The 15478-nt window shown below is 44.7% G+C and overlaps 1 protein-coding gene across 1 annotated transcript in view; it reads right to left on the bottom strand.

Annotated features, from left to right (window-relative positions):
* ENOX1 (ecto-NOX disulfide-thiol exchanger 1) overlaps window positions 1–15478 on the bottom strand; it is a gene marked incomplete at its 3' end in the record, with an annotated part of 494647 nt that overhangs the window by 323121 nt on the left and 156048 nt on the right. Inside the window, 1 exon segment of the mRNA XM_080917124.1 lies at window positions 11090–11188.

Raw genomic sequence — 15478 nt, 5'->3', positions numbered from 1 at the left:
AAATTCCCGCAAGTACTCTGGAAGCTCCAATTTTCTCAGTCAACACTGGTTTTAGTAAAAACATGCTACTAGATATGTTTCCATTAAAGATAATTCCCAAATCCCATGATATAAAACTCTTAAACTCAGTGTCAGAAAAGAATTTTGGCATCTGTATAAAGTAAATAATGCCTTTGTAGTCTCCCAACGTGATCCTTTCAAAGAAGCAAAGCTTGTGATATTTGTCACACAAAGGTATATGGAAGGCCCTGGTGGGGGAGAGAGATGCTCATAATTGAAGGGATGGAAAAGAGACCAAGAGGAAAAACTAGTGTGAGCTGCATTCGGGGCTGCTTCAGGGGACTGTAGACTCCGTTGGAAAAACACTTGCCGGGGCACAGCCCTTCTCGGATTTGCCTCAACCTTCTTCCAGGGCTGGGGACTAAACCCACGTTTTATTGTTAGCAGGAAGCACGCTACCTCATATCTACATCACTAGTCCTTTCATTGAATTGAAATCGCTATAATGAGAATGGAGCAGATAAGAAAGTTATACAGCCGTCCAGTAACCTCCTGTCCCCCAGCAGAAATGCGGCGCCTTTGAGAAACAAAAGCAGATTTTGCTATTTCCATTCTTTACTACACTCAAAAATGCAAGATTTTGAGTATCTTTCATAGTTCCAACTTCTTCAATCTTTCTGTAATATTTTTCTCTGTAGTTTTAATGACAACACCACCAAGGGTAGCTAAGCAGTGCGCCACAGACGATTCTTCTCACAGACAGCAATGACACCGTTCAGCCAGAAAACCCCACGGCTCAGGCCAGGTTCACACTACCTCCAAAGAAAGTAAAGCCAGAAGTTTTGTGCTCTTGCATTTTTCATATACACAAAGAGAAAATCAAACGCGATAATCCTGGAGAAAGATCATTTCTGTTTCTCTCTTTAATCAAGCATCCAAGCATCACGGCTTTCAAAAGACGCCTTCCTGTGATAAAATCCAAATTTACAGTTGAGAAATAATAACCCACAAGGCCTACACTGCACCTGGGTTTTCAAATTTTGAGCTCCAAAAATGGAAAGGAAAACTTTCTGATAGGATTAGGAGGCTGGGAAGTCACAATTAAAGTTGTTCTAGTTATGAAAATTACGTCAAATAGACTTCCTTTGTCTGTGGAAACTCCCTCGGCAGCAGAAACTGCAAACACCGTGACCAGGACATATACCTGTCAGCTACGAAATGCAGTTGTGGGGATACCAAAGGCCTTCAGGGGTTCAGGCTCAGGTCTGTGCTTGGGCATCAGTGCATTCTGGTTGCTCTGGCACAGACTTAGAAGCAATAGGCTGTGAAGTCCTGATCAAGGTGCTTCCCGGTCACAGACAGCAGACTTCAGGCTGTGTACTCCCACAGCACAGTGGGGAAGAATGTACCCTGGTACTCTATACAATTGGTGAGAACGTTTCTCTCAGGATCAAATAACACCTCAAAGCCCCACCTCCCAGCACCACTACTTCAGTGGTTAGGATGTCAGCCTATGAATTTGGGGAGACAGATTCATTCTCTACCAAGAAGGTGCACGTTTGTCAGAAATGGACATGTGGGAGAAAGAAGGGCACCGAGTTAGGGGCAGGGTTATGTTGTCTGCTGTCTGCTATCAAGATGGCTCTTCTGGGCATGAAGAAAAAGAAAAAGATACTGGTGGTTAATTAATTATAAAGTATTAGTATATCATATAGGAATATGTCAGTGTGGGCACTGAGTTCACCTATACAATATTTGGCACACCATAGCTCATGGTCTAGAATCACCAAGCTTCAGTATCTAGTCCTCCTGGCCCCTCCTTCCAACACTGTGGACTATCAGACTAAAGATCTTTTGGTCTTTTGCTTGTATTTTTATCTCCTTCATAAAACATGATTTTTTTTTTTGCTTTTCACTTTTTGTTACTAAAGATGGAGTGAAGAAGAAAACATGCATTCTGACTGTTCAGAAATCCCCAGTAATCTCCTACACCCCACACTGAATCTGTTTAACAGTCTTCATACCTCTTAGACACAGGCACACCATTAAAGACTGTCACGGTCATCTCCCTCCTTCATCTCTTCCATAGATGACCTCACCAATTAGCAGCTGGGGTGGTTCAACTTGGAAACACATCCCCATCTAAATTGCTGTTGAACTGAAAAGCAGGAACACAGCAAGTAAAACTCTCCAGGGCTGCAGCCCTGGAGACACATCGCCTGCTCTGAGCCTCAGTCTCTTTGTATGAAAAATTTTTTTAAATATTTTTTATAAAATATTATTATAGCTCACAAAATTTGTTACAAAATAATATATGATGAATATACTTTTTCTTTTTTTTCTTCCTTCCTTTCTTTCCTCGGTGGACTGAGGCTTCAGCATTTTAGCCTTCTTTCTTTTTGAGCTTCATATGGTTTGAGAGTTGTTTCTTGGGTAGTCAGAGCTTTCTAGGGCTAGTATCCAGTTATCAGTGGCTGCATATTATGTGTGTTCTTTTGTGACTGGGTTACTTCACTCAGGATGATAGTCTCTTGTTCTATCCATTTGCCTAGGAATTCTGTATAGAGTTTGTTTCTGATAGCTGAGTAGTACTCCATTGTGTAAATGTACCACACTTTCTGTATCCATTCCTCTACTGAAGGACATCTGGGTTTTTTCCAGCTTCTGGCTATTATAAATAGGGCTGCTATGAACATGGTGGTGCATGTGCCCTTATTATATGTTGCAGCGTCTCTGGGGTATATGCCCAGGAGTGGAATACCTGGGTCTTCAGGTAGTAATATGTCCAATTCTCTGAAGAACTGCCAGACTGATTTCCAGAGGGGTTGCACCAGCTTACAATCCCACCAACAGTGGAGGAGTGTTCCTCTTTCTCTGCATCCTTGCCAGCATCTGCTGTCATATGAGTCTTTAATCTTAGCCATTTTGGCTGGTGTGAGGTAGAATCTCAGGGTTGTTTTGATTTGAATTTCCCTAATGACTAGAGATGTTGAACATTTCTTTAGGTGCTTCTCAGCCATTAGGTACTCCTCGATAGAGAATACCCAGAAATGAACCCTCACACATATGGTCACTTGATCTTTGACAAAAAAAAGCTAAAAACATTCAATGGAAAAAGGACAGCCTCTTCAACAAATGGTGTTGGTTCAACTGGCAGTCAGCATGCAGAAGAATGCAAATTGATCCTTTTCCTATCCCCTTGTACAAAGCTCAAGCCCAAGTGGATCAAATATTTCCACATAAAACCAGGAACACTGAAAGTATCAAAAGAGATAGTGGGGAAAACTTAGAACACATAGACACAGGGGAAATTTTCCTGAACAGAATACCGGTAGCTTATGCTCTAAGATCAAGAATCAACAAATGGGACCTCATGAGATTGCAAAGTTTCTGTAAGGCTAAGGACACTGTCAAGAAAACAAAGTGGCAGCCAACAGACTGGGAAAAGATCTTTACCAATCCCACATCTGATAGAGACCTAATATTCAATATACACAAAGAACTCAAGAAGTTAGACTCCAGAGAATCAAACAATCCTATTAAAAATGGAGGACAGAGCTAACCAAAGAATTTGGCTGAAAATTAATGTTTGCACTGTTGCATTTATTGCAAAGAGATGATGGTGGGAAAAGGTTAGGCAGTTAATTTTTAAAAATCCTTATCAATTTATTCTTGACAATGAGAGGCTGGGTATGCAACTGCTTCTTGGCCTCTTGACACCTAAGCAAGCATCCTGCTTGCCACTGAAGACCACCGTTCCTCTATTCTCTTCCCTTGGGACCAGTGCATGGCCATATCCACGCATGTTGTTTGATAAAAGCAGACAGAAATCAGCACAATGAGCATACTGCCCAGGCAGCAGGAAGCCTGGCCGTTATGCTCCGAGGAGTGTGCTAAACACTGACAGTAGAGATACAAGCGCAGTAAGAACCACGAGTAACACTAAGCTACCACTGTGACAAAAGTCAAGCTTCATCACGTAAGTGTCACCTTACCAGGCAGGACTGTAATGTGTGTTACTTGGCTCTGGGAAGAAGCTAATAATTGAAAGTACCTGCTGGTCAACTGGAGCCCAGGCAGGGAAAGATGTGTTTGCTTATCTTCAAAGAAAAAAAAAAAAAACTGAGAAGAAGGAACAGCTGTTTGGGTTTGAAACAAGCTTATAGTGAGACATCTTAAACAGAGCCAGTAACTGGTTTCTTTGAAAACATTCTGCACCCATCAGTTTATAGACCCCTCCTTGGGTGTCCTACGAAGTTACCTCTCCCATGACCCCCCACTGGCCAGAAGTACCAGTGGGGAGCTGAGGATCATCCTCTGAACATATCTCTGCCATCTCAAAGCAATTCCAGACAGTAGTAAAGCAAAGTGAGACCTTGGGGCAAAGCAGGCCATCTGTACTGAAGTACATGACAGCTGTCTCTAAAGGGTCTCCCAGTGTGTGAAGCCACCCAGTTTCCCCCTCACACAGTCTTCAAGGTGACGATGAAGACGATGCATTTGTCTGCAGATGCCTTTTCCAGCTAACTTAGGATGGCCGTTTACTGACTATCCTGCAATTAAACCATCACAGGAAAACAATCTTTGTCAAGCTTCTGCCTCCTTTCTCATGCCATAGACAGGAGGCCCCAGAGGAGCAGGGAATGTTTCCATCAGGGAGGGAAGGGGAGGATCCTAAACACCCTCTGGAACCTGGGGCCCCAGCTCCTGTGAGGGGTCACCTGGACAGTAAAGTATTATGGCCCAGCTTCTCCTACTTTCTAGAAACTGGCAGGAATGGATGAATGAATGAATGAACTGAATGAATAGATGAACTGAATGAATGAATGGACTGAATGAATGAATGAAAGCAAGAAAGGGAGGAGTTGAAGACACGGAGCAAAGCTGGAACTTCGGAGGTGCTGTTGATATATTCCATGTCTGTGCTATCTGACAGGGCACAGGCTTTCTGGGGATGGAAAAGGATATTATTCACATCTCCTCCACACTGGTGATAGATGTCCAGTTACACATTTTCCTTCTTCTACCTGACTCAGGGAAGGCAGCCACCTTGGCCTGAGCTCTAGGAACCCCTGAGAGGTACTGAGATGAAGGTAAATAGCCTTATCCAATCCCCAGTCTCATCACAACTCTGTAGCAAACCACCTGCTGTGGCTTCCCCTTCCGCACTGCCCCATCTTCCAGAGAGCACACAGAGCTCCTACAGCCTCCCTCATCCCTGTCTCAGCCTCCAACCGGAAACCTACCTGCCACGTGTCAGAAGGTCAGGGTAGCAGTATGGCAGCCTCAGAGCCTCCCCTCCCGCTGCAAATGCAATCCCCCAGTCTCATCCCCAGCTCTGTAGCAGACTACCAACTGTGACTTTCCTTCCCTCTCTGCCCCCATTTCCAGGGGACTAAGTGGATCCTGGTTACACACCCTGCCTCTTGATAGGAAGACAATTTCTCTTAAATGACAAGAGACAATAAAAGTTGTTTACATGAAACATGCGGCGCTGGATCCTCACTTGAGCAGGTGTTTAAAGTTCCAGCGTCCGGTATTGAGGGAGACCCTATAGTATGCAAGTTAAAAGATACTGAGCTTCTGCGAAGGCAGTGGTAAGTTCTCGGCCCTCACAGTACAGACTTTCAAGTCGGAAGAGATAAACCAAGCAAGCAAACAAAATGGCCACAAGCCCCGGGGTCTTATGGGTAAAAAGGGAAATCATATATCATGCTCTGGGAAAGATTTAGGAGGGACCCTGAAGCAAGCCAATGTCCTTTCTGTGTGTCTTGAGCTCAGGCGCCTTCTGAAGACCGGCACTCACAAACTTGGACAGCAATGCGCATGCTCCACGTCTCCTCAGTCTCATTTGTGGTTCAATGGAGGAAAAAGACAATTTGTTCTAAGAGAACCAACTGTTAAAAACATAAACGCTCTCTCACAACTATACTCATCCCTATGATCTCAATGACTTTAACAGAGAGCAACTATCCAGGAAAGAATCAATAACACGCCATAAGCTCCGCTCCCTCGAGGATCCGTGGACCAGGTGTGCTGGGTCCCACTGTCAGCGGGATTCCCTGGAAGCCTGCACCCTCTCAAAAGCACTGACAAAGGCCAGGCGCCACCCCACTTCCTATCTGAGCTGTCAACGGCTCCTCCTGGGTCTTTTGAGGCTTACTGTTCCTGCAATGCCTGCAGCATTGTTGGTTAAGCTGACTCAGCCAACCGTAAGATCACAACAGAATCAGTCTGGTGCATCTTCTGGCCTGCGAGCTAACAACTGGTATCTCACACAACACCGGCCCAGGTCGTCCACTGACTGGGAGGTAAGATTATGTAATGAAGCCTGAAGTTTGCTTCTAGAAGGGAAGGCTTTACCATCACCTGTGTTTCTTTTTGTCAAGTTCTTTTTCTTAAGACTCTATCTTCTTTAGTTTCCTTAATAGAAAACAAATCAAAGACAAAAGCATAAAAATGAAATGATTTCACAAAAGCCAAGGAGCCCCATAGGACATAGTAACTTATTACATGCTGCCAGCAAATGACAAGATACCTGTGGAAGAAAAGCAAACTGAAATATGTCCGTTAACAATGTGAAGATAAACGTTGTCTTTCATTGAAAAGCGGAACTGATAAAGACATCAAAAAGAAGGATCAGGAATCGAACGTGCTATATTGTCACCAGAGTAGATAACGCAGGTGCAATTGTGGTTCAGTCACACGGGTCCACAGGGAATACTTGTCTGGAAATCTGGCCTGTAAGAAACTCAGGAAGTCTTACTATCTGAATTGACTCCTTTGAGTTAACAACTGTGATCAGCTATTAAAAACCATAGCTGCTGAACTGCATCCCTGGAGTTTAAGATGCTCACTAAACCTATACTAGGACCAGAGAGCAAACTTCCAGCAAGGTAGCTAAAAAGGAGGGGCAGGGATGTTCTGCTAATGAGAAGATGTGGCCATGAACCCCAGAAGATACAGCCAGCCTTGACCCAGAGCTCTGTTGCCTAAGGCAATGAATCCTCTAAATTGTGATTACTCCCTTGCTCTGCATGTGTAGGGCTATGTATTCTCCAAGAGACTGGCCAGGGGACCACAAAGACCCAATAAACCTGGGACCAAAAGGCCAAAGCTTTTGGAAAAAGCCTTTCAGAGGAGGCAAACTATGAAGAAAGTATCATCATTTCTTCTTAAATAAATAAATAATAACAAAATTTATTAAAAGCAAAATGATCCCTAGCCACTCCAGATTCCCCCACCCAAGTCATCTTTAGAATTATTTGAGTTTCAAGGCAGAGAATCCCAATTCTAAGCATAAGAAACCTGAGGGGGACTTGAAAGGCAGACTTAACTGAGAAATCCAAGGGCTAATGGGTTGGTGTAGGTGCGCTGAGGGACTTGGATTATGAGAACCATTCTGGGCTGGGCTTATTTGGTTTTATTCTGAGAAAGTGTCTCCTGTTGCTTGCCTTGAACTCTTCTATGTAGTCAGGGATCATCTTGAACACCTGATCCTCCTGCATCTGTCTCTCAAGTGCTGGGATTACAAATCTGTGCCACCACACCACACTTCTCTTATCAAGTTAAGAGAAAACAGTGATGTAGAACTTATATTAGTCATATCACATCAAAACAGCAGATTTAAATCAGAACAACAACCAGACAGGCAAATCTCAGATAATTCAACAAAGATGGTCTTTGTCCCAAGGTTTCCAGGGCCTCCCAGTTATCTACAGGGAGAGGGAGCAACCCTGCAATAGTGGGCTGGAGACAAGGTATTTTTAGCTAGCCATTAAGCCCCAATCCTAACGTTTGGTAGAGCCAATCCAGTAGGACTGGTCCTTGTGTTTAACCCCAAAGCCAGTAAAATAAGTATGATCATTATCTGTATCTTCGTCTGTGTCTCCAGTGCATCTCCACACTTGACCAAAACCGAAGTTTTGCTTCCACCACGAGAAACAACAATTCATGCAAAATAAGCCGGGGACAGTGATGAGTGACTTTCTGGATGATGTTTCAACATGGTTGAAATGTACAATGACTTTAAATATACTAGCTGTCTAAGTAGACTCTAGAGAAGGCTTTTCCGTGTGTGTGTGTGTGTCTGAGCCTCTAGGGTTTATATAAATGATGTCATTCTGCAGTGACTCTAATAACCAGACCCGCTAGGCTGCTTTGAAGCCCACAGACACATCTTCCAGTTTCAGACAGGACTACCACTGAGGCGTGAGGGTTAGCGTACAAGGTTGAATTGTTGCCCACATGTAAGAATCATCCAAATGCAACTAAGTTGGGACTCTGGCTCTGGGAAGGTTTGGACTAGACATGTCTCCCACCAGACAGTACAAGGAGACAGAGAGCCAAGTGTACTGTTTCTTATGAGCCAATTCAAGTTCCTGCTCACACAGCTTTCTGACCTTATACCATAGCACAGACAAAGTCCACCCAATTCCCAAGACTGTATGGGATTGTACGTGCAACCCAAGGTAACTTGGTACAGCACTCAGCCTCACAAGTACACAAGGAAATTGGGCCTCCAGGGTGCCAAGTGACTTCCCCACAACTGCACACACGTTGAATACCATAATAACTTTTTCCTTCACACTCTAACAGCCCTATTTAGGATACTGGTATAGAGCAGAAAATTTGTGCTTTTTGTTGCCTTAAGAGAGTTAATTATCTCGGTTCAATAAACCTTCTGCGACATCACAACAGTAACTTAAATAATCAGCTGTGCTGTTCAAGGCAAGACTTCCATATCACAAACCACGGCTACTGTATGTGTGTGTGTGTGTGTGTGTGTGTGTATGTGTGAGTGTATGTGTGTGTGTGTGTGTGTGCGCGTGTGAGATTAGATCATAAGTAATCTATATGGTTAGATAGTAGGCTCCTGGTATAATTCTATTACATTCCAGTAACATCTCTGAATCTCTGAATTGTCATAGACAAGGGGACCTTCATATAACTTGATTATTATTGTGTGTGTGCACATATGATACCGTTGTGCGTGTGTGCACTGTGGTGAACAGGAGATTAAATAGTAAAGGATTGATTCTCTCCTTCTACCATGTGCTGACCTAGACTCAGACTCAGGCTGTTTGGCTGAGTGACAAGCACCTCTTCCTCCTGAGCCAGCACGAAGACTTCTTTACTTGTGAGGTTCTAATTAAGGTAAAATTAGAGATTTTTATCTCTCCAAGAAACGCTTTATCAAATCCTGCTCCAAGTACTCTCACCTAACAGACGAGAACTGCTACTGGTCAACAATGAGACTTCAACAGGAACTAGTAAACTAGGTTTGGGGGCTTCTCTTCTTACACACGGCATGTTTGTTTCATAATGCTACAGATATTTCAAAGCTCTGAAGCATTTTTGGATACTCAAACTACTTTTATCTAAAAAGGTCCATTGTAATGTCGTCAGATTTAGAAGCTGCAATTCCCTATGACGGAATTTGAGGATATGGGCAAGGACCATAGGGCTGAAGAGCACACAGCACCTTTACAGCAACTTCAGTGACACCAACGTCCGGGTGCCACAGTTGCTGCACTAGACTCTGGGGATTCCCTAAGTTGGGTCCTTCCATGGTTACCTCAGGCAGCTCAGGGAAGTGTGGCCAGCACGGATGCCCCTGAGCTAAAGAATGAAGGCATTCACACAAGCACACGCGCGCGCGCACACACACACACACACACACACACACACACACAAGCTGAGCTTCAGAAACTAGAACCTTCTTGTACTTCAGTCTTTCTGGCCTGCCGCGGTGACCTGTCCCTGCCTTTATCTCTACCCCAGATCCTGAAATTATGTCCACCCTCTTTCCGATGGGCCAGGGCCTTTCAAATCTGTCCTTCCTGTAGACTTCTGATCTCTCAACAACCCTCTTTGAGGGGCAAATGCTTAAAAAGAAAGTGTTGAAGTATTTATTGACAGCCCCAGTCTTGCTGAGGGAGGCTTCTCTGATGTTCTGAAGTGGGGGATACAAGGGAGGCCGCAGCCGACGCAGTTTTGAAAATCCTGGCTGCCATGGAAAAGGGCTCACCTCTAGTCTAGGAGATAAACAACCCTTCATAACATATTCATTAGCCTGCAGGCTTTTACTGAGTCCAAAGAGCCTTCTCCCCTTTCCTTTGCCCTTCTTCCAGGCCCTTTCCTTTCTCCTTTACACAGACTCCCAGGGCCAGAAGAGACTGTGGGTTAAGGTTAAGCTCTGGCTGCCCTTCACCCTCCTCTGCCTTTCTTTCATCTCTGTAACACCTCTCCCCCCACCCATTTACTGAGATTGTTGCTGCCTACAGGATCAGCCCAAGTAGGATCTTGGCCACTTCTGGGAATAAATAGTATATACATGATAAAGGTGATGTGATACTTTCTGCCTACATCATAAGTGGAAGGTTGTAACCTTCCAACCATGTGCAGAAGCACCAACACATGCAGAAGACCCACCTGACCTCACACATATCAAGGCAACACTAGGGATTCAGTCTTCTGCCAAGAAAATGAATGCACAAACCCTACCTCAACCAGATGATTTTGAAGGTTTTTAGTAGGGACATACCCTTAGTTAAGGGTGGAGCTCTGTCAGCAACAGCAACTTTACCATAAACTAGTTTAGGGATGTGGTTTTGTCCTGATTTAGTCATTCACCATCATCACTGTCACCACCATCATCACAAAACAAAACCACACATCTTGGAATACCCAGGAAGGGAAGTTGATTCTGGAACCTGTGGTTTTCTATAGACGGCAGAAGAGGAGCACAGAGGGGGACTGGCTGGCACTGAAATTAATGGGGCACTGTGAGCAGTCAGAAGCAACCTAATGGCTCCACCTGAACTTAAGCATGAGTGTAAGGCACGCCCAGCGGCGTGGGAGGCACAAACGAATCACAAACTGAACACCAGCCGACTGGACGGCTCCTGCTGCAGCAGCCGTGCCAAACTGAGTAGTCTACGCAATCACAACATAAGTGCTGCGAATGCAGGGCTGCGGTTATTCTAAGGGACGCCCAGGAACGTGGGAGCAGGGAAGTCCTGTACCTACGGCAGCCTGGGCCGGATGCTTGGCTGAAGCTCTGGTCTCCGGGCCTTGGAATACTCACCAGCTTCTTCGGAACCAGCTCACAGTGACTGGTCACTCCTGTCTTGGTCTCCCTTTTGGGACTCAGTCCTGCTTTGGCTTCTGGTTTTGGAAATGGTTCCTGCAAAGAATGAGAAGGAGAGGGATTTGAAGATGTGCAGGCCATTGACCAATCAGAAAGCACGGTAAGGAGAAGGCGTGGCGATCTTCACTGAAGGTAGGCATGTGTTTTTATTGTTTGCCCGGTTCCTCATTCTAAACCCGGCTCACTGCAAGAAAGCGCACAGTACGTATTCAAGTGTACAGATGTCACTTGTGGGGGAGGAGCTCAGAAGCAAGTGCACGTATCTATATTCTGAGACGCCCCTGCACACTTGTGACTCTAGTAAGATTTGTTCACCTTTTCCAAAATGTACACAGAGTTCACAGGCATCCGCCCCATCAGAGGGAACTCACGTCTGAACGGACTGCGCTGCTACAAACTGAACAGCAGCCTGGGTTGCAAGCCGCCTACCTCTACCTCGAAATCAATGCTTAAGCCGATTTCCACTCCACTGCAAATGCCTATCTATCTTATTTTATTTTATTTCGAAGGAGCAAATTTTTCTTTAACGGTTTATTTTTATCTTACCCCTCCTGGTGCTCTGCCTGCATGTTTGTCTGTGTGAGGGTATTTGATTCCCTGGAACTGGAGTTACAGACGGTTGTGAATTGCCACGTGGGTGCTTGGAATGGAACCCAGGTCCTCTGGAAGGACATTTACCTGGTAACCACTGAGCCAGTTCTCCAGACTATTTTTAAAATGTTACTTCTTTATAGCTCCATATACTTTACACAGCAATTTGGCATTTGATATCAGCTTTGATTTCTATACTTTTTATTTTGTATCTCTAGTTTTAAAACAAAGAAATTGCTACCCAAAAGACACATGTGGCCCATGCAAAAATATGTGATATTGGTTACAAAGGAAGGACGAAAACCAGGGTTCCTCAGTGTTTATTTTTTAACCTTAAAAATATTTATTATTGTGTGTATATTAATGTGTATTATGTGTTCAATCTGCTGGTGAGCATCTGTCGTGCGACACATGTAAAAGTCCAAGGATAATTTTCAGAAATTAATTCTCTGCTCCCACCTTTCCCTGAGTCCCAAAGACTGAAGTTGGGTCTTGAGGCTTGAACAGCAAGTGCTGCATCTGTGCTACGCTGCCTTCTCTGCACCTTGAGCCAGGTCCCCTGCCTCCTGTCCCCACCCCAAGTGCTTTTTATACAGCAGTGGCTCTTTTCCTGTTTTCAGAACCAGGGTAATTACACATTCGGTGAGAATTACTACTTTTCAAGAGTACAGAGGAGCTTGACCTATAAGACAATTGCTCTTCCTGTGTTTTATCAGTCAGTCTACCAAGAGTTGAATGGTATTAATGATACTATCCTTAGCATGGGATAATAATGTCTAAAAATATAAGTCTTGGGGCTGAGGAAATTAGCCTGAGGTTAAGAGTAATTAACATACAGGATTTGTGTGTGTGTGTGTGTGTGGAAGGGGGTAGGTATTCCCAGCACCCACATGGCAGTTTGCAAGTGTCTCTAATTCCAGTTCTAGAAGATCTGACACACACTTCTGTTTCTCACAAACTCCTCTATGCTTAAACACAGTGTACATACATAACATACATGTACACACACACACACACACACACACACAATAAAATATAAAAACAGAATACACCCGAAATAGACTCAGAACCTGCAAACGTTCTAAAGCTTTCTTAAGTCATAAATTTTTTAAAACAACAAGGAAACAGTCTAAAGCGAAAGGCTACAGGAAGCAGTGCCTTAAGAAAGTGTGGCTTTGGCTGTGCCCACAGAGACACCCAGGAGACAGGTGCCACCTGGAGTGTGTGTCCCGTGTCCTAAGTGTACCAAACTCTGCTAACTCCACAGTACTTGCTGGCACTTCACTGTATTATGCAAAGCATCCTCTTTAGATGTGTTGACTTCACTAATTAGTCTATAAATACTTGACTTTTGCCCACTGCCTCGGTGAGTGAGGTAATCACTGAGGAAAAGGCCAAAGCATTTATGGTCAATCAGACGAGGAAGGGAAACATTGTGAGGCCAGGCAGAAGCTATTAGCCCGATCAATATCTCGACTAGTACCTTAATAAATCATTGCATCAAAGCCTTGACACCGATGGAGGAAAACCCCAGTCTGTCTCCCCTACAGGTTTCTAAATTGGAAAATAAAACTCCATTCAGATTACAAAGACCTTATTGGTATACATGGAATATGACAAGCTCCTGAAGCGGCCTCTGTGTCCCGCGAGTATAAAGTGTGATGCTTCCTCAGTGAGGGAAGAAAGGCAGAAAGACAAAGCACAGCCTTTCTCCAGGCTGCACTTCCTAATTTGCAACTGGTAAATATGTATGAATCTGCTCCACTGCAGCTCTGGGTGACATACTGCCTTCTGGAGCTAGCACTGAGCAGAGAGAGCAAAGTAGAGGAGGCTTGGCATCACAATCGGCTTCCTCACCCAACTAAAAGTTCTCAGTCTTTCTACCTCCCTCCACTCACTCTCCTGCCCTCTGGGTACCACTTCCTAAGATGAACAGCACCGTGGCAGCGATGGCCACTCACTGTATGGCACCAAGTGTCCCAAATCCAGTTCTCCCTGCATCAGGAGAGGTGACCGACAATATATTTTCTAACCCTTTAATCACTCTCGCAGTTTCTGATGGCCCCAGGAAAACATGCTAACAATTGAAACAAGTTTCTGGGCTTGCTGGTCCAGTTTTCTATTTGTCTTTTTTCTTTCTTTCTTTTTACTGAGACACACGGGGCAGACACACAATATTTTGACTGCCTTTTGCTTTGTCCTTGTGCTTAATTAGAGTAGTTTTTTTTTGGGAGACCAATTCACTGTGGCTTCCCCACCTTGGGAAGTAAGAGCTCTGATCTTCAGGTGCTGTCACCATGGCCCCAGGTGCACATGCAGCAGAGGACAGCAGTGTCTGGCATCGATGGGAGGAGAGGCCTTTGGTCCAGGGAAGGCTCATTTTCCCAGTGTAGGGGAATGCCAAGGCACTGAGGTGGTGGTTGGGAGAGGGAGCACCTTCAGTGGAGACAAGTGGAGGGGGAGGGGGGATTGGAGGGGAAAGGGGGTAACACTTGAAATATAAATACAGAGAATATCCAATAAAATAATTTTTAAAAATGAAAAAGAAAAAGATGAGCTGGGCTGGAGAGACCTGGGTAAGTTGTTTTTGTTGCACAATAAAAGGCCATTTTAAATGCAAAAAACAAACAAACAAACAAAAAAAAAACCAAAAATAAAAACATAAAAAAAGCCGAGCAGCTAGCTTCCTAACAACTCACAGTGTTCATTTGTGATTAATTAAGGCTTTTTTTAGTTGAACAAATATTTTCAAGCACTTAAATATTAGACAGGCTTGATGATAATTATATGTTTTTAAAAGTGTCCAGAAGTGTCTAACCTCAGAAAATCCTGATAATCTTAAGAGAGGCAAACATGCATGAAAAATTAACTAGCTAACGATGTGGCTTGTGATTAAAAGCCGTGACCATCAGAAGATGGGCCACCGACGCTTGTGTGTCAACAGGGGACACGGCAGATTTACAAAAGACGTCTGTCCTAACCTAGGCTGTCTGGGAAGGACCCGTCGGAGGGAGGTGTGGAAGCACATAGCCCAGATAAGAGAGAGCAGACACCACAGATGAGTGTGGATCTTCCCCCAACAGCCCAGACAGTGGCTGCACCTCCTGAGCCCCGAGCCTCGGCCCTTGTTCTTAGGATGGAAGCAACGTGGAGAGTCACATGAACGCGTATTCCGGCTCCACATCCTGGATCAGGCAGTGTAGTCAAATGAGATTTCACTTGTGTCCAGGAGAAGACTTGGGGCAGGGGTGGGTCCCTCAATGAGTCTTCGGCTCAGAGGATGTCTGCTTATCATAGGAAATGGCCTTCGGAAGAGCGAGTCGCACATCCCACCTTCAGGGAAGGGATTCCTGCAGGACAGTTATTTTGGGGAAAGAACTCCCTGGCAGGAGCAGGAATGACTGACTACAGACAAGCTCTCCTGTGTGGGAGGAGACGCGGCCGTGAAGAAGGGACCGTTGCTCCTTCTCAGGTGCAGCACCCAGCTTGCTTCATCCATCTCGGGGAATGGCTGCATCCCAAGCAACATCACAGCCAAGCACCTGCTGGCTTTGGCAGCCTGGAGGACAAAGGCTTAAGGCATTAGTCTTGTTCTGAGACTAGAGGTGGAAAATCAGGAATGGTGAGAAGAAGCCATGGCTTCTGAACCTAAACTCGGCAGCACAGGCATCCACTGACCTTTTCTCTATCTCCCGCATTAGAAAGTTCGGGACAGTTGAGGTCAGTACCCCTGCA

The sequence above is a fragment of the Micromys minutus genome, assembly GCF_963924665.1.
Source record: "Micromys minutus genome assembly, chromosome: 5".
NCBI classification, from domain to species: domain Eukaryota; kingdom Metazoa; phylum Chordata; class Mammalia; order Rodentia; family Muridae; genus Micromys; species Micromys minutus.
This window is presented reverse-complemented; position numbering and strand designations above follow the sequence as displayed.